General features: G+C 45.1%; 1 long non-coding RNA gene across 1 annotated transcript in view; it reads left to right on the top strand.

The window, feature by feature from the left end:
- The window catches only part of LOC125630582 (uncharacterized), a 49,134-nt gene extending 29,627 nt beyond the window's left edge, over positions 1–19,507 (top strand). Inside the window, exon 3 of the long non-coding RNA XR_007354706.2 lies at positions 19,068–19,507. This is a non-coding gene — a long non-coding RNA (uncharacterized LOC125630582). The remainder of the gene's footprint in view (positions 1–19,067) is intronic.
- Positions 19,508–20,144: the final 637 nt, after the last annotated feature.

Here is a 20,144-nt window from a genome sequence, read left to right as displayed (position 1 = left end):
CCTGGGTAAAGTAACAGGTGGTTCCAGAACAATCAGGAACTTGCTGGAACCAATTAAGGCAGGCAGACTAATTAGGACACCTGGAACCAATTAAGAAGCTGCTAGAATCAATTAAGACAGGCAGGCTAATCAGTGCACCTGGTTTAAAAAGGACCTCACTTCAGTCAGTGAGGGGCGCGCAAGGAGTGGGAAGTGAGAGTGTGTGCTGCTGGAGGACTGAGGAATACAAATGCTATCTGGCATCAGGAGGAAGGTCCTGTGGTGAGGATAAAGAAGGTGTTGTGAGGAGGCCATGAGAAAGTAGCCCAGGGAGTTGTAGCTGTTACACAGCTGTTACAGGAAACACTGTAGACAGCTCTGATCCACAGGGCCCTGGGCTGGAACCCGGAGTAGAGGGCAGACCCAGGTTCCCCCCATCCCGCCCCCTCATTGGGTACAAGAGGAGTTGACCTGGACTGTGGGTTGCACCAGAGGGGAAGGTTCCTGCCATGTCCCCGACCCACTAGGTGGATCAACAGAGACTGCAGGGATTGTTCTCTTCTCTTCTCCCCATGCTGGCCAGTGATGAGATTAGCTGAGTGAAGAGCAGGTTTGAGCCACTAGCCAAAGTGGCCAAACTGAGGGCTGCTGTTAATCTCTGAGGCGAGCAAATCCGCCAATAAGTGCAGGACACACCAAGGCAGAGGAGGAACTTTGTCACATTGCATAAATGGAAGAGATTCACTGCTAGAACAAACAAGCCAGGGCCATTACCGCCTACTTACCAATAATATTAGAATACATTTTGGAGTTGAAGAAATCTAGCCTATCACTTAGCTCAATCAGAGTCCACTAAACAGCTATTACCACTTTTCATCACAAGGTGGATGGAATATCTATATTTGCCCATCATATCATGAAACACTTTCTTAAGGGTATCAGAAACATCTATCCCAAAATACAAGTCCCTTACCTTGGGACTTGAACCTGGTACTACACTGTTTTACTAGGCCTCCATTCGAACTATTAGCAACTGCTCTCTGATATATCTCTCAGTAAAGGTGGCCTTCCTCGTCACTATCATGTCTGCCTGCCGAATGGGCGAGCTAGAGGCCCTTATGTCACATCCACCATATACCATCTTTTTCAAGAACAAGGTCACCCTAAGACCTCATCCTAAATTTTTATCCAAAATACCTTCTTTCCACTTGAACCAACCAATCCCCCTTCCCTTGTTCTTCCCTAAACCTCATGGGAGAAAATGGGACTCAATACTACATGCTCTAGACATCAGACATACACTAGTGTTCTACCTTGAAAGAACTAAACCCTTCAGGAAGTCACCAAGGCTCTTTATTTCAACCTCTGAATGATTTAATGGTTCCGCTATATCCAAACAGACTATCTAAATAGATTTCTGGGTGCATCAACCTTTGTTACCATCAGAAGGATCTACAACCCCCAACAGGGATTTGAACCCACTCCACCAGACCCTTGTAAACTTCAATAGCCTTTCTAAACAAAGTACTGATCATGGACATATGCAAAGTTGCTACCTGGGCGTCAGCACACATGTTCACAGAACACAGGCAATTGTCTGGGGCTCAAGATTGGACCTGTTGTTAGGACAAACGGTATTATCATCAGTCATTCATGCAACCTCCAAAGCCTCTTCCGTCCACCAAGGGGCACTGTTCTAGTCACTTAAAGCGGAGTGCCCACAGGAACACTCCTCAAAGAAGAGAAGGTTACTCACCCTGTGTAGTAACTGAGATTCTTCAAGATGGGTGTCCCTGTGGGTGCTCCACTACCCAGCCTCCTCCTTTCTACTTTGGAGTTCAGTCTACAGACTCTGTCATAGAGAAGGAACTGAGGTGGGTCTGGTCACGCAGTGCAAGACCCGAGGAGAGTGCATGCGCAACCCATACGAGCACTGCTGCTGAAATTCTCCAATCAAAGGTGCAAGGACGCACATTCACCTGAAGTGGAGCACCCACAGGGACACCCATCTCAAAGAACCTCAGTTACTGTATGGGGGGAGTAACTTTCTCTTCTGTGGAATACCACCATTCATGGATGTATTATTGCATATCTTCATTTTTTAAAGATTCCTTAGCAGCAGAAATCAAAGCTCTTGAGGAGTATCCTCCCCAGAGGAACTGCAGACCCTTACTCCTTAAAATACAAGGTCAATAAGCATCAGATGGAGAGGGCAAAATTTCCCCTATTTTGCTTAAAGAAGGATTATTGGGAATCGTGTGAAAAGTCAGCAAACTGTTGACTTATAGATTGAAACAAAAAGTTAATCAAAATAAAATTGCTGCTATTTTGGTAGCAATAACAAAGTACACACAACACAACTGTTACCCTTCCAAGGGATTCACTATGGTAGGGTGTTCTCAGGAATTCCCTGTGGGAAGGGCATCTCCATCTGATAAGTGATTGCCACAAGTAGTTCAAACACACAATGCCTTTTATTAACACAAGAATCCTTATTGCAGTAAGCTAGAAGCAAATCACAATTATATACAATCAGAGGTGATGCTGAATGGGCAGCATGACCATTCCACTTCCAATGGCCAATCGTCCATGGATCATCTTGGGAGAATGATTTGTGACAGCAGCTCTTGCTAGCAGTTCTTAAACTGCATCTTCTCTCTCTCTCTCTCTCTCTCTCTCTCTCGTTTCCTTGCTCTTGTTTATCTTTATAGATAAGACTTTGGACGTGTGCCAACACTGTGGTTAAGCACTTGCTGCTGCACTCAATTTCATGACCTGCTGCCTTATCACCGTTATTTTTCGCAGAAATTGTTGTTTTTCTGCTCCAACTTGATGTCTATATGATCTGCCCGCTTTTAGTTAATGGTGGTAAGGGTTTAAAAATGGAATAACTCTTGCTTTCCTCTATCAGTCCCCTTCTTGATGGTTGATTATATTTACATTTACTCAACCATCACCTACTAGTGAGTTCAGTGGGTGTTTGGCTTTGTCCAGCATTGGCTCAAGGCTCTCATAGGGACCGAGCAGATATTTCTTCTTGTCGGCACGATACCTCACTACCCCCAACCTTGCCCTATCAGGGCTGCATATTCTTCTTTGCAAGTTACTCCAGTGCATTTAAAATGCATATGCTGGAACTGCTTAAACTTGCTTTTGATCCAGCAGACCAAAGAACAATCATGATTACCACCAGTACCTAGAATACCAAGATCACCACGGCAGGATGCAGAATTATATTAAAGAATCCTGTTACTATAGGTGACCATCCCAAAAACACTTTCCACCATTTATGTTCTGAATCCCTTTTCACTCGCTCCACAACTTGTTCAATTTCATTAGCTGATTGATGTACAGTGATCATGACTCTGTGTGCATTTTCCTGAGCTTTTTGCAGTTACTTTTGAAATTAGCATGCTGTAACAATTGTTTGACTAAGCTTACATTCATTCCCAGTGGCACTGGGTTAATACTTTTATACATTTGATATTGAATTTTAAGTTCTTCTTTTGTTATGCTAGGTAACTCAAAGTTAAAATCACACCAGTTTACTGCAATTTCTTGACACAAACATTGGTTCTCATTAGAATAAAGAGTTACACCAACTTCTAATATACACACACTTGTTACCTATATACATGACCACAGACCCATTATACAAAAAAAGATTCAACTGATGGTGGCATTTTCCTTTTTCTGAATTCAAGCAACTATCATATAGTTGTACAGCATCATTATTACAAATGTACCCAACCCCACATTCTTCCACGCTAGCTTAAAGTTCTACTGTTTTCCACATAGAGGTTTTGCTCATGGCCCATAGCCTATGCTCTATTGGCTGCATGATGCTATTATTAATATTGAGCCCTAATGTCCATTGTGGCCTCAATGACCCAGTTTCTATACATTTTGTCTGTCAAGTTTAGTGAAAGTTTAGTGAAAGAAAAGAGGCAGCTGATGTTGTTATAGACAAAAGCAGTCAAAATAGATTCCTTCCATTGTATTTTTGTTTGGGTCTTCCTTGTTAGCACAACAGCTTCCGAACTCACACCACCATACCAGAATCCAGTAGGTACAGATGCCCAAAAGAGCCAGAATGAATAGGACCTTATCTTCAGTCATCTGGGTCATGTTTTCTTTATCTCTATAAACAACAGAAAAACCTTTTTCCCCTTTATAGCGGGAGTATTAAACAACTATATACATGATTTATTTTTGCAACCCTTTTTCTGGATCCTCCTTCCATTGTTTCAGTTGTAAAGAGTGGAACCATTTTGAGATTCTCCTTTTTCCTTGTTGGGTATTTAACTGATACACAGTGGGGCTGGCTTTATTTACAATCCAGACAGGTCCCACCCACACTGGACTAAGGACATGAGCTTTTTCTCTGAGTATTTCACCCATTTGCCATTCTTATGGGTATAGAATTGGTCCACTCTCATCCAGTCTCTTAATATTGGCTTTTAGCACAAGAGGCATCTGTCTTTGCGTACTAGAAACTGATTTTAGAAGCTGCTGCATCCATTGGTCTGTTATTACCCAGGGTTGCAGGCCATCTGGGGGTACTCCTGACCACCATTGCTGAGGTAAGCACATGTTCCCCCTGGTCATGGCTTAAAAAGGGGTTATTCCATGTGATGTCACTGCTCCATTAATAGCCATTAAAATCAGCCAGAGTTTTTGATCCCAGTCCTTATCCTATTGGTTTACTATCTTCCTTAAGGCTATTTTTATTGTGCTTATGAGACTTTACTTTTCCTATCTGTATTTTCTGTACCCTTTTTGTTTCTACCTGAAATTGAAGCAAAGAGCTAAATGGGCCTTCACTCTCTGCCTCATTAAATCCTGATTATTAGTACTGATCAATGAATAGGTGGCACCTGTGTCTATTAGAATATTTTGACCAAACACCCCTCATTCAAAAACCACATACACTGTGGGTCTCCCACAAGTATCTTGTGTTCAATGTGCCACCAAGCCAGCGAGATTTTGTGCTTGCACATATTCTTCTTGAGAGGAGGAAATAGATTCCTTGCATGGTTTGCCAATTTCTCTATAGCTTGGGAATCCTCCTCTGTACTTTATTCCTACCACCCTCCCCATCTTGTCGACCTCAATAGCTTCCCGAGGACCATTATCAGAGAAGGTTACCACCAATACCTTCTCAGGCTTTTTTTATCTTGAGGGTGGAAATGTATCTTTTTGTATCTCATGTACAGTCTGGTCTTTCCCCTAGATGCTGTTGTTCTCTGTGAAACCAAATTAGAAGACCTTCATTTAGAAAGAAAAACTTCAACACTTCCTGTAGCGGGGGTTGTCATAAATATAAAGGGAAGGGTAAACCCCTTTGAAATCCCTCCTGGCCAGGGGAAAGCTCCTCTCACCTGTAAAGGGTTAAGAAGCTAAAGGTAACCTCGCTGGCACCTGACCAAAATGACCAATGAGGAGACAAGATACTTTCAAAAGCTGGGAATGAGGGAGAGAAACAAAGGGTCTGTGTGTCTGTCGGGGATAGACCAGGAATGGAGTCTTAGAACTTTTAGTAAGTAATCTAGCTAGGTATGTGTTAGATTATGATTTCTTTAAATGGCTGAGAAAAGAATTGTGCTGAATAGAATAACTATTTCTGTCTGTGTATCTTTTTTGTAACTTAAGGTTTTGCCTAGAGGGTTTCTCTATGTTTTTGAATCTAATTACCCTGTAAGATATCTACCATCCTGATTTTACAGGGGGGATTTCTTCATTTCTATTTACTTCTATTTTTATTAAAAGTCTTCTTGTAAGAAACTGAATGTTTTTTCATTGTTCTCAGATCCAAGGGTTTGGGTCTGTGGTCACCTATGCAAATTGGTGAGGCTTTTTATCCAACATTTCCCAGGAAAGGGGGGGTGCAAGTGTTGGGAGGATTATTCATTGTTCTTAAGATCCAAGGGTCTGGGTCTGTAGTCACCTAGGCAAATTGGTGAGGCTTTTTACCAAACCTTGTCCAGGAAGTGGGGTGCAAGGTTTTGGGAAGTATTTTGGGGGGAAGGACGCGTCCAAACAGCTCTTCCCCAGTAACCAGTATTAGTTTGGTGGTGGTAGCGGCCAGTCCAAGGACAACGGGTGGAATATTTTGTACCTTGGGGAAGTTTTGACCTAAGCTGGTAAAGATAAGCTTAGGAGGTTTTTCATGCAGGTCCCCACATCTGTACCCTAGGGTTCAGAGTGGGGGAGGAACCTTGACAGGGGTGGTCACCCACTCTGGCCTTAAAGGGCTTAAAACACCCCAGGAGAGGACTGTGGCTGGGAGCAAGCAGTTCCTGGGCTGATTGGGGGAAGCAGGCTCAGCTGTGGCCATGCCCCAATCAGGGCTTAGCTGGCCCTTATAAGAGGGCAGTGGGCTAGGAGCAGAGAGTCTCTCTCTGCCTTTAGAGGGAGAAGGGCCTGGCTGCTGGGGAGTGTACCTGGGTACCTAAGGTGAAACAGGGCTGGGGAAGGCCAAAGGAGCTGGGAGGATCCAGCTTACAGGCCTAGCAGATGGCCTAAGATAGGTACTCAGATTGCAGAGGGCAGCCTACGGGTAGGCAGTGGCAGCAGGTCCAAACCCCCCTTGCCTGTGATGATTGGCTTATATACTGCAGTCTGCCCTAGTGAACGAGGGCTAGATGGTGACTGGGCAGTAGCCATATACTGAGGTGAGGTGGGGAGAGTGGGTGTGGGTTCCCCGGGGAGGGGAGACCCAGATACTGTGGAGGTACTGCCAGGGGGTAGCACCCTGGGTAAAAGGGGCACCAGGGTCTGGGAGGGACACGGGGGCAAGCAGGACACCGGCCTGCAGAGGGCGCTCCGGAGGTTGGATGAGCTAATTCCCTGAGAGACCAGCAGGAAGCGCCACAGGGGTGAGTCCTGCACCGCTACGCTTCCCTTTCTGCGTTATTAATGTTGTCTCAATAGGGGAGTCCAGAAAATTTCTGAACCCATACACTCTCTGTCCCTGTTATCCCAGGCATACTAGATGCCTTAGTCACTTATTTAAGGGACCCATAGATTTACCCAATTTGTTTTGGAATGTAGAGTCTTTCCTCCTGTCCACTGTGATTACCCTGCACAACTGTGTTAGGTGACAGTGATGGTTATTATTGGAGCCATGGAAGGGGGTCACTGCAGTTTTGCTATGACTCTCTAAGAAGATTGTAAGGTCTCTGGGGGAGCAACTCAGGGCTATCCCTCTCATAGTACAAATCAGAGAAATCAGCATTCCAGTTTCTCCCCTCTGGCCCTGTTATTGCTGCTATCACCCCTTTTCTTGCTCTCAATTCACTTATCAGAGCACATATCTTGCGCTGACAGGCCTCGTGGATGACTTCATTTTTTCCCCCTACATCTCTGAGCACAGCTCTCACTGCGGCTTGCCCACCTAACGCTTTATTTTTCTACTCTGCCTCTTCCTGCCTCAACTTGCTTTGGTTTATCTGTGCATCACTTGCCTCTTTCTGCATGACTACAATTTGAGCTGATTGTGGCAAGGCAGTGGTTCTCAGAGTGTCAGCCTCTACCTTCAAGTTAATCAACTCCTTTTCTTTCACTAACTTTTCCTCTTCTGATTTCTTTTCTCTTACTAATTTTTCCACTTCTAATTCCTGTATCTGCATCCTCAGGCTCTCCAGTACTTCATCTAGGATCACAACTACCATTTGTGAGCCCTGTAGAGCAGCTCTTTCTTTTCATCTTCTTGTGTGGAGCTCCTGAAAGGATCCCTGTTTTCTCAGGCTTCACCCACTGATCCCATTTGGTTACACAATTATCTATATGCTGCACCAAGTCCAACAAAGGTATCAGGGGATTCCAAGGACTCATTCCAATTTTTAAAACAAACTCCTCTAACCCTTCTCCCAGCATCATTTCCCAAGTGTCATCACTACTTAACTCTCCCTTTTGTGTTATCCTTCCTTATTTTGTCCACTGAGCCAGGTAATACACCTAAGGTGGTGACCCTAGTTCCTATCCTTCCACTTACTGCTGGATTCTGGTAGTATCAATCATACTCTTCCTCTCAATCACTCCTGGCTGGTCTACCAAATCTGTTACCCTTCCAAGGGTTTCACTACCCTCCTAGTGAAATAGTGTTTCCTAATATCCAACCTAAACCTCCTCCACTGCAACTTGAGACCATTGCTCCTTGTTCTGTTGTCTGCCACCACTGAGAACAGCCAAGCTCCATCCTCTTAACCTCCCTTCAGGTAGTTGAAGGCTGCTATCAAATCCCCTCTCATTCTTCTATCTTGCAGACTAAATAAGCCGAATTCCCTCAGCCTCTCCTCATAAGTCATGTGCCCCAGCCCTCGAATCATTTTTGTTGCCCTCCGCTGGACTCTCTCCAATTTGTCCACATCCCTTCTGTAGTGGGGGGACCAAAACTGGACACAATACTCCAGGTGTGGCCTCACCAGTGCCGAATAGAGAGGAATAATCACTTCCCTTGATCTGCTGGTAATGCTCCTACTAATGCAGCCCGATATGCCGTTAGCCTTCAAGGACACACTGTTGACTTATATCCAGCTTCTCGTCCACTGTAATCCCCAGGTCCTTTTCTGCAGAACTGCTGCTCAACCAGTTGGGCCCCAGCCTGTAGCTGTGTATGGGATTCTTCCTTCCTAAGTGCAAGACTCTGCACTTGTCCTTGTTGAACCTCATCAGATTTCTTTTGGCCCAATCCTCCAATTTGTCTCGGTCACTCTGAACCCTAACCCTACCCTCCAATGTATCTACCTCTTCCCCCATCTTAGTGTCATCCTCAAACTTTCTGAGGGTGCAATCCATCCCATCATCCCGATCATTGATAAAGATGTTGAACAAAACTGGCCACAGGACCGACCCCTGGGGCACTACCCATTGAGCCCAACAATCTAGCCAGCTTTCTGTCCACTTTAGAGTCCATTCATCCAATCTATACCTTTTAAACTTGCTGGCAAGAATACTGTGGGAGACCATATCAAAAGCTTTGCTAAAATCAAGATATATCATATCTACCGCTTTCCCCATATCCACAGAGCCCATTATCTCACCATAGAAGGCAATCAGGTTGGTCAGGCGTGACTTGCCCTTGGTGAATCCATGTTGACTGTTTCTGATCACCTTCCTCTTCTCCAAATGCTTCAAAATGGATTCCTTGATTTTGCTGGGGAATGAAGTGAGGCTGACTAGTCTGTAGTTCCCCAGGTTCTCTTCTTCTCTTTTTAAAATATGGGCACTATATTTGCTGTTTTCCAATCATCTGGGACCTCCCCTGATTGCCATGAATTTTCAAAGATAATGGCCAGTGTCTCTGCAATCACATCAGCCAACTCCCTCAGCACCCTTGGATGCATTAAAGCTGGACCCATGGACCTGTGCACATCCAGCTTTTCTAAATAGTCCTTAACCTGCTCTTTCACCACTGAGGTCTGCTCACTTCCTCCCCCTACTGTTGCCTAGTGCAGCAGTGTGGAAGCTGACCTTGTCTGTGAAGACGGAGGCAAAAAAAGCATTGAGTACTTCAGCTTTTTCCACATCATCTGTCACTGTGTTGCCTCCCCCATTCAGTAAGGGTCCCACACTTTCCCTGACCACCTTCTTGTTGCTAACGTACCTGTAGAAACCCTTCTTGTTACCCTTCACATCCCTTGCTAGCTGCAACTCCAATTGTGCCTTGTCCTTCCTGATTACACCCTTGCATGCTCTAGCAATATTTTTATACTCCTCCTAAGTCATCTGTCCAAATTTCCACTTCTTGTAAGCTTCCTGTTTGAGTTTAAGCTTACCAAAGATTTCCCTGTTAAGCCAAGCTGGTTGCCTACCATATTTGCTATTATTTCTGCACTTCGGGATGGTTTGTTCCTGCTCCCTCAATAAGGCTTCTTTAAAATACAGCCTGCTCTCCTGGACTCCTTGTCCCCTCATATTAGCTTCCCAGGGAATCCTGCCCCTCAGTTTCCTAAAGGAGTCTAGGGGTATGTCTACACTATGAAATTAGGTCAATTTTATAGAAGTCAATTTTTAGAAATCGATTTTATACAGTTGATTGCGTATATCCACACTAAACGCATTAAATTGGAAGAGTGTGTCCTCACTACCATGGCTAACATTTACTTACGGAATGGTGCACCATGGGTAGCTATCCCACAGTTCCCTCAGTCTCTGCTGCCCATTGAAATTCTAAGTTAAGCTCCCAATGCCTGATGGGGCAAAAACCTTGTCGTGGGTAGTTTTGGGTACATGTCGTCAGTCGCCCATCCCTCCATGAAAGCAACAACAGACAATCGTTTTGCGCCTTTTTTCCGTGCAGACGTCATACCACGACAAGCATGGAACCCGCTCAGCTCAGCTCACCATCACTGCTGCTGTCCTGGCTGCTGCTGTCAGCAGATGGTGCAGTACGACTGCTAACGGTCACCATCCACCACTTCCACTGCAACTCTGCTCTTCTGCTCTTGTAAATGAGCTCAGTCTCAATAGCAAATTTCTCCATGTTGTCGTCATCCACCGCTTCCGCTGCAACTCTGATCTCCTGCAGATGGCATACCATGGCAAGCATGGAGCCTGCTCAGCTCACCACTGCTGTTGTGAGCATTGTAAACTCCTCACGCGTTATCCTGGAGTATATGCAGAACTGGGCTAAGAGACGCCAGCACGAGGACTATTTTGTTGAGGACATGGACACAGACGTTGCTGAAAGCACAGGCTGTGGCAATTGGGACATCATGGTGGCAGTGGGGTTCATTGATGGAGTGGAACACTGATTCTGAGCCCAGCAAACAAGCACAGACTGGTGGGACCGCATAGTGTTGCAGGTATGGGATGATTCACAGTGACTGCTAAACTTTCGCATGCACAAGGCCACTTTCCTGGAACTCTGAGTTGCCTTCCCCCACCCTGAAGCACAGGAATACCAGGATGAGAGCTGCCCTGAGAGTTGAGAAGCAAGTGGCAATAGCCCCGTGGAAGCTTGCTAGGCCTGACTGCTACCGGTCAGTTGGGAATCAATTTGGAGTGGGCAAATCTACTGGTGGGGGCTGCTGTGATCCAGGTACCCAATGCAATCATTGAAGTTCTGTTATCAAGGATAGTGACTCTGGGAAATGTGCAGGTCGTAGTGGATGGCTTTGCTGCAGTGGGTTTCCCTAACTGTGGTGGGGCGATAGGACGCATATCCCTATCTTGGCACCAGACCACCTTGCCAACCAGTACTGTAAACCGCAAGGGGTACGTCTCGATGCTGCAAGCACTGGTGGATCACAAGGGACGTTTCACCGACATCAACGTGTGATGCCAAGAAAGGTGCATGATGCCCGCATCTTTAGAAACTCTGGGCTGTTCAAGCTGCTGCAAGAAGGGACTTATTTCCCAGACCAGAAAATTACCATTCGGGATGTTGAAATGCCAATAGTTGTCCCCAAGGATAACCCAGCCTACCTCTTGCTCCCATGGCTCATGAAGCCATACAAAGGTAGCCTGGACAGTAGTGAGGAGCAGTTCAACTATAGGTTGAGCAAGTGCAGTATGGTGGTAGACTGTGTCTTTGAATGTTTAAAAGCTCGCTGGTGCTGTTTGCTGACTAGGTCAAACTTCAGTGGAACCAACATTCCCATTGTTATTGCTGCTTGCTGTGTGCTCCTCTTACTCTCACAGATATTATGGGAGACATTTATGGTGGGATGGGAGATTGAGGCAAATCGCCTGGCGTCTGATTTTTGAGCAGCCAGACACCAGGGCGATTAGAAGAGCACAGAAAGGCGTGCTGCGCATCAGAAGCTTTGAAAACCAGTTTCCCTACTGACCAGGCTTTGGTATGACAGTTGTGTGTATTTCTCCTTGATGCAAACCCTCCCCCTTAGTTTATTTTAATTCCCTGTAAGCCAACTATCCTCCCCCTCCCTTTGAAATAAAGTAACTATTGTTTTGAAACCATGCCTTCTTTCTTATTTTTTTTTTTTTTAAAAAGGAGATAACTAACAAGGTAGCCTGGGTGGGGTGGGGTGGGGTGGGGGAGGAGGGAAGGACAAGGCCACATTGCTTATTGTAGCCACACTACAAATCAAACTGTTTGAATGACAGCCTTCTGTTGCTTGGGCCATCCTCTGGAGTGGAGTGGCTGGGTGCCCGGAGCCTCCCCCACCCGCGTTCTTGGGTGTCTGGGTGAGGAGGATATGGAACTTGGGGAGGAGGTCACGCTGTTGTACAATGGATGCAGCGGGGGCCTGTGCTCTTGTTGGCTTTCCTGCAGCTGCACCAGATGCTTCATCATGTCAGTTTGCTCCCCCATTAGCCTTAACATAACCACCTGCCTCTGCTCTTCGTGCTTCTGCCTCTGCTCTTTGCCCTCACTTAATGCTTTCCTAGCCTCTAACACTGAATGCCTCCATGCCTGTGATCTGGACACTTCAGTTAATTGTCCGAAGAAAGCCTCATCCTTCTGATCTGGTGGTCTATAGCACATGCTCACCACAACATCACCCTTGTTGCTCTTACCTCTAAACTCAACCCAAAGACTCTCAACAGGTTTTTCTCCAGTTTCAAACTGGAGCTCTGAGCAATCATACCGCTCTCTTACGTACAATGCAACTTCTCCACTTTTTCTACCATACCTGTCCTTCCTGAACAGTTTTTATCCATCCATGACAGTGCTCCAGTCATGTGAACTGCCCCACCAAGTTTCTGTTGTTCCAATCACGTCATAGTTCCTTGATTGTACCAGGACTTCCAATTCTTCCTGCTTATTTCCCAGGCTTCTTGTGTTCATGTACATGCACCTAAGATAACTAGCCTATTGCCCTACTTTCTCAGTATGAATCAGAAGGCTTCCCATCTTGTACCCTCCTCCTGGTGGTCCTCCTGGTATCCCACTCCCCCACTTACCTCTGGGTTTAGGTCACCATCCCACAGTGAACCTAGTTCAAAGCCCTCCTCACTAGGTTAGCAAGCCTGCATGTGAAGATGCTCTTCCCTCTCTTTTGTTACGTGGATCCCATCTCTTCCTAGCAATCCTTCTTCCCGGAACAACATCCCATGGTTGAAGAATCCAAAGTCCTCTCTCCGACACCACCTGCATAACCACGGATTCACCTCCACAATTTGACAGTCCCTACCTGGGCCTTTTCCTTCAACAGGGAGGATGGATGAGAACATGACTTGCGCCTCAAACTCCTTTATCCTTCTTCCCAGAGCTGTATAGTCTGCAGTTATCTGCTCGGTCATTCTTGACAGTATCATTGCTGCCCACATGGAGAAGTAGGAAGGGTAGCAGTCTGAGGTCTTGATCAATCTTGGCAAACACTCCTGTTAAATCCCTGGATTCTAACTCCAGGCAAGCAGCCCACTTCTCAAGTCCCCCGGTCTGGTCGGCAGATGGATGACTCCATCCCCCTTAAGAGGGAGTCCCCGACCACCACCACTCATCTCCTCCTCTTGGGAGTGGTTGTCATGGAACCCCCATCCCTAGGACAATGCATTCCATGCCTTCTGGCCGATTGGGGTCTCCTTCTGATACCTTCCCTCAGAGGGCTCTTCCAAATCCTGCTCCACAGTAGTACCTCCACAGTTGTCATCCTTTTATGTGAACTAGCACTATAGAGGCTGAGGTACATATTCTGTTCTCCCCCTCGGGTGTACCTGCATCCGGGTGTCATCCTCAGTCTCCCCGGGATACTCAGCCTTGCCATTTCCGACACTGAGGAACTGCTACCACTATCCTTGGCATTCTGGAAGCTCAGGCTGGTCTTCAGGGCGGAAGCAGTTCTCCCTGGCTTCCCATTCCAGCAGCAGAGAAGGAGCATTTGTCTCCTTTGGCAGCTCCCCCTGTTCTGAGCTGCTAGGCCAGCCTTTTATACTTCCCCTTGCTGTCCTGCCCCTCTGCTTCCAGCATGCGGGGTGTGGTCTTCCTGGTTCCACCCACCTCCGCATCTTCTCCGCTTCCGCCTCTGAGGGAGGCCACATCTCCTCACTACACATCCGCAGTATACACTGAGGAGAAAGAGGACTCTTGGACTATGGAACCCCCCCCCCCCCAGACTGTGGTAGGAAGTAGCCCAGGGAAACCAGACTTTAGTCTGGTTATGTTGCCAGAGCAGAGGTCAGTATGTTGCAGCTAGATTCCCCACTGACTCAGTGGTGGAACACTCCACCAAAGTTAGGGCCCAGGGCTTGGACCCAGTGGAGTCGGGTGGGCCTGGGTCTTCCTAGCCACCCAGCTGCCAACTCCACCCCTGGGGTGGCAGCCTGTGCACTCCTAGGTCAGAATGCCTGTACTTGGCTTGTGGCTTTCCCCCATCAGGAGATGGTTAGCCCTAGACTGTGTGTTTTCTGGCTGCCTTAGTCAGGAGGCTTAGGCTAAAGACTGCTTACTGCTCTGCCCCGCCTGAGAGGGCTAGAGCACCAGACTGTTACTGGTTGTTTTGCCTCTGCTAGGTGGCTACAGAGCTATAGACTACTTAGTGCTTGGCCCCACCAGCGGGACCTGAGCCTGAATGCTGTTACCTGACACAGCAAGGCGGAGTGGCTTCCCTCCTCACTTGAGAGAGAGGAACCACTACAAACCATAATGTTGATGAAAACTGGAAACCTCTTTAGTCCCCATTCTCACTTTTTGTGAATCACCTGTTGGAGCATGAATGTCTGATTAATGCAACTTTGGCCTGAAGTTGCACAGTTCCTCACCAACTACTTCCTCTAAAACTGGCCTTAATCTGTTGTTTACTTTCATCATGATTTTTCCTGGCACTGAGCTTATACTTCTATAATTATTCAGAGATTGGCAGGCTCTCCTTTCTTCAAGACTGATATAACTATTTTCTTTAGCCAGTCTGGTATCTACTCTTGCTCCCAGAGCTTCTTGTATATTTTTTCTAATGCTCTGACAGTGCTTAGTGACAGTCCTGCTGTCTTTTAGCAGCTCATCTGCTATATTGTGTATTTCTGTAGCTTTCCCATTTTTTAAGTGCATCTCTGCTCTTTGTTTCTTCTGATGGTGATTTCTTCAGATGGTCATTCATTTTACTTTTAAAACTGCTCTGTTTGTCTAGCGTGTCCAGAGTGCTTGCACCTGGATGAACTTCAGGGCTTAGCACTTTGTAAAATGCCACTTCCATGTTTCCAACACCTCTTTGGCATTTGTCAGTTCACCAAAAGCCATTTTTACCGCTTGCGTAATTGGCCTGATTTTGTGTTCATACAACTTAACCTTTTTGTATATCTTTTCTTGATGCCTCTTCTAGTTGTTGAGCCTCTTCTTTCCAAAACATTTGTATGTCCAATCTTTGAGATTTTTTTTCTTCACCACTTTGTGTAATGCTTTTATTTTTCTGCTTTCCCAGTAACATTTAGTCTCAGTTTGTTTACACTTTTCCTGTAACATTCTTGTTTCATTGCTTGCCCTTGTTTACTTTGTAAGGCATAAGCACAGTTGAGGAAACTATTGGATCACTTCCTTGAATATTTCCCATCTGGTTTGGAGTGATATTTATTCATCGTCACAAATTAATGGCCTGAAACACCCTCCAAGCATCACTCTGTTTGTTTGCCTCTCTGACAGAGCAATCCTTTACCTTATCAGGGTCAAATGTGGCTCCAGTTGCACCCATTTTTTTTCTTGGTTTTTAATCTTTCCCATTAGTAGTTCATGATCACTAGCACATCTGGAACTTCTATAGACTATAAAAGCCAGCAGTGACTGTCTTTTGATTAATGTAGTCAATCTGGTGTTTAGTCTGACCCTCTGAGTTCCATGTAACCTTGTGAATGTTTTTGTGAGGAAACCAAGAACCGCTAATAATCAGATTGTGCATCTCACTAATTCTTAAGCTTTCCCCACTATTATTATGCCATCCTGATGCCACGTGGTCCAACACAAATCATTTGCTTACTATGTCTGCTACTGACCTTTGCATTTATATCTCCCATGATCACAATCATTTCGTTATCAGGAATCTAATCTACAATTCTATCCTGATGCTTTGATAAAAATCTCCTATTTCTGTTGGTGCACAACAGCAGATCAGTTATCCATATATGATAGGCAGTAATAAATCTTGCTCTTACAATCTACTCAGAGACCAGTTTCCAGCCTGTTCACTGAAGTAATTGTTCTCTAGTTCACAATTGGTGTAGCAACCCCATCTCTATGCTTCTCTTGCCCACTTGAATGTCTGAAGTAAAGGAAAGTATAATGTCCAACTGTCAGCTGTCCTGTGTGCTTCCAAGGTGAAATATATATTTTACACACAAACTGATCCTTCAGTGGTGCTGTGAACTAAGCCAGATCCTTAACAGTTTAAAACCCATTTCCTCTGTGCTTTGGTTTCAGTGAACAATGACAAGTCTCAGATATAGGATGTCTTTGTTCAGCAATTCCCTGGGAGCTTTGCCTTATTTCAAGCCACTGAGTGGGTGGAAGGATATTGGAAATAGGAATCTGAGTATGCTCTTGGGACTACATCCTATTTTTGAATCAAAAACATTATGAGATGGGAAAATATTATGGGCCAGATTTTTAAATGGTCCTCATCTCAGCCTGCTTTTTGTTCACTATCTTGAACCTACAATTGATTGCAGGTACAAATGATAGGATTAAAAAAACTAGCTACCTGACTAATGGTCACAATCAGCGATCTAAACCTGATCATGTGACTGTGGACACAAAATTTGAGGCCTGCTTTAAAATGTGTCCCTATATGTATTTTTGTTTAATTTCTGCAATGAGGGCCTGATCCAAAGCCCACTGAAGTCAATGAGAATATGTAGTCTTAAAACTCATAAAACACCAAAGTAGTAGTAGATGCAGTCACAAAACAAGTTAAAACACAGATTATCACTTTGTACACTTCTTAAATAAATAAAACAAAAACAGTATTTTAATAAGCTTCCCTACTAAGCTAATTCCTATCTCACATTGTTTACAGCCATTAGAATAGTAATGGTGCCAGTTTGGCCAGACAGCAAGTCTGCCATAGAAAATATGTAAAAAAAAATTATATTTCCTTTGTCAATAAATTCTCTTCAGACTGTAGCTTCAGGTAACATTTCTGAGTGTGCTGTTAGACTTTATTGCCCCCATGAATAATATTAAATTTAACATACAGTGAGAATGATTTAATTCTTAAAGTCTTTAGTAAACTTTCAACAAAGTGTTGTGCCATCTTGTTTTTGAACATGCAGATATTTTGTGGTTTTGTTTTTATTAACTGTAGAGAAAACAATGCTTAATTTTTTGTGTGGGGTTTTAACAGAACGTTCAAATAGTTTAGGCTGTATATTGGATTCTGCTGTATGGTACAATAATGATTTGATGGGAGTATGCCTGTGTATTCTGTTTCCCTTTCCTTTCTTTTTAAAAAGTCTGTTTTATCAATAGGAAACTTTTTTTTTAAGTTAGTCACTGCATCTGGGGGTGCCATGATAAGCAAAGGACCAGATTCTGGTTTTGGTCATCCAGGGGCAAATCCTGATTAATATAATTTTAGTCAATTGAGATATTCTTGAGTTACACAAATGTGAACAGTCAGAATCCAGTCCACTGTTTAGCTTTTCGTCTCCTGATTCTATAAACAATGTAACATGTATGTTGTTTCAAGAGCCCTGCTGATGTTAGCAGATGATTCCGGAACACAAGTAAAGATCAGAGTATGATAAAATTAGCTGTTATGTTTGTTGCTAGTAACAGTGCTATGGAGTTGATTTTTAAACAAAAAAGCTGTTAATCTTCCCTCCATTCAAAGCACAAAGGAAAAATGCATGATAATTAGAAAGAGACAAAAGATAACATTCACCAAAGTGTGGTGGGCCTCATAAACCCCTGCTATTCTCCTGGTGAGGAAAAAGAATAAGCAGGGGTGGGCTATTCTAGGAGGCTCCACTCTGTTTCCAAATAGGTTGAAGGTAGGGACGTGAGTGGGAACAGCTTTATGCATAATTTATAGGTGCAGGTGCTAGCTGCCCTTATATTTAGGTTGCCTAACACTTTCTTTGCTTTTTGGGGGGGGGGGAAGAGCATGGGTGGTGGGTGGAACCCCCCTTCAGCAAGGCTAGCCCCTGGCTCTGCCCTTTCTGCCCAGGCCCCTCCCCTCCTCCCATGACTGGAGCCATGCGCCCCTCCCCACACCCGGAGGAACCCCGAGTGCTTCCCCCCACCCACCCCCTCAGCCAGAGGAGCCCCAGGCTAGCCGGAGGCCGAAGCACCTCCCCGCCCCCGCGGAGGTGCCCCAGGTCAGCTGCAGCTGTTTCTCCCCTCCCCAGACCCCAAGCCGCCTTGGGGGGAAAACCTCTGATCTGGAAGAAGCTTTTGATATGCCCCATGCAGGTTCCGGGGCGGATGAAGAGGTGGTATTTGCTACTCAGCTTCCTGGGTTCATCAGTAATCTCCCTGGAATTCAGAGTGATTACTGATGAACCCAGGAAGCTGAATAGTACATAGTGCCTCCTCAGCTGCCCTGGAACCTGCATGGGGCATAATAAAGCAAAAACTCCCCCCTACCAAACCCGGCAGCGGGGGTCCGGCAGCAGTGCCAGGGGACGCTGAGCCTCCCCTGGCCTATTATACCTGCCACCCATGGGGGAAAGGACACAATTGTGTTGTGGAAACTGCAACGTTTAATACATGCTGCAACTTGTAGTTGCTGCAAATTGCCATCATGACAGAGAGGTGGCTGCCCCAAATTTGGTATTGCAATGCCACATGCTGCAAAAATGGAACTGCAGTGTTAACTGTGGCCGCAACTTTTGAATCAAAAAACTGTCAACCTCTTACAGCCGTATTCATTGTTTGTAACAACCCTTTGAAATACAGCAAGAAGAAAGGCTTCAAGCTATAGAAGTGACTTTTCTTCATCTCATGAAATTGACTGACAGCCAGAATAACTGAACATGAACATTTTAAGATTATATCCATGCTGCTGCCACAACCAAGGTCCTATAGTGGCACCAAATCTTGTACAAAGGAGGTCAAGTTGGGTATCTATGAAAAGGTTGTGATTTGTTGGTTATGACTATGCTATCTGTATGCATGCATCATTTTTGTATTTAAAGTTATAAGTATTGGCTTATAATACTGTATGTATATCAAACTTGTGCTATGCTTCTAGGTGACACCCCAGACAGTTTGGCATCAGCACTGCCTAGCCTGCTTGATGGCCCATTAAGGACCATCAGCTGTACAACTGACCCACTGAGAGAAAGCAGATACACCTTATGATCCAGCAAGGCATGCAGGGGCATGCCTACGAAGAGGACTCTAAGGCTTTCAAGCCATGTGCTGGAAGCTTGTATTTGGAACAAAGGAAGCACAGGCCACATAGCAAGAGACTATAAAAGGCAGCTGCATCTCCTCCATCTTGTCTTCAGTCCTGCTTCTTACCTCTGGAGTCACTTTGCTACAAACTGAAGCTCTGAACAAAGGACTGAATGACCCATCCAAGCTGTGGATGTAGTCCAGAGACTTGATTTGAGCCTGCAGTTTATTCCATCACTGCTACAAGTCTGAACCAAGAACTTTGCCATTGCTGTATGTAATTGATTACTTCGACCAATTTTAACTCATCTATATTTCTTTCTTTTTATAAATAAACTTTTAGATTTTTAGATTCTAAAGGATTGGCAACAGCGTGATTTGTGGGTAAGATCTAACTGGTATATTGACCTGGGTCTGGGGCTTGGCCCTTTGGGATTGGGAGAACCTTTTTGCTTGTACTGGGGTATTGGTTTTCATAATCATTCATCCCCATAAGGAGTGGTGCTGGTGGTGATACTGGGAAACTGGAGTGTCAACGGGAATTGCTTGTATGACTTCTGGTTCGCCAGTGCGGTAAAACCAAAGTCCTCTCTGTTTGGTTGGTTTGGTGTGCAAAGGACACCCAGCCTTGGGCTGTGACTGCCCTGCTCTAAGTAATTGTCCTGAATTGATACTCTCAGTAGTGTCCCGCCACAGGCCACGTCGTTACACCTCTGTTCTAAGATATTAGCCTTCTCCTGCTGGCAGGCAATGTAATAAGAAATAAGTCCTGTAGTGCAAGTGGTAGAAGTCTGTGAGCTGTGCTGAAGGTTTGGGTTCAAACATTGTTTGTAATGCAGCTGCTGTTACACTTAGATATAATAGACGTTTATTCTTCTTTTAGAAAAAAATTAGGAAATTACCTATTAAACTGTAAAAAGAACATTGTCAT

Source organism: Caretta caretta, chromosome 1 (genome assembly GCF_965140235.1).
Source record: "Caretta caretta isolate rCarCar2 chromosome 1, rCarCar1.hap1, whole genome shotgun sequence".
In the NCBI taxonomy this organism is placed as follows: domain Eukaryota; kingdom Metazoa; phylum Chordata; order Testudines; family Cheloniidae; genus Caretta; species Caretta caretta.
This window is presented reverse-complemented; position numbering and strand designations above follow the sequence as displayed.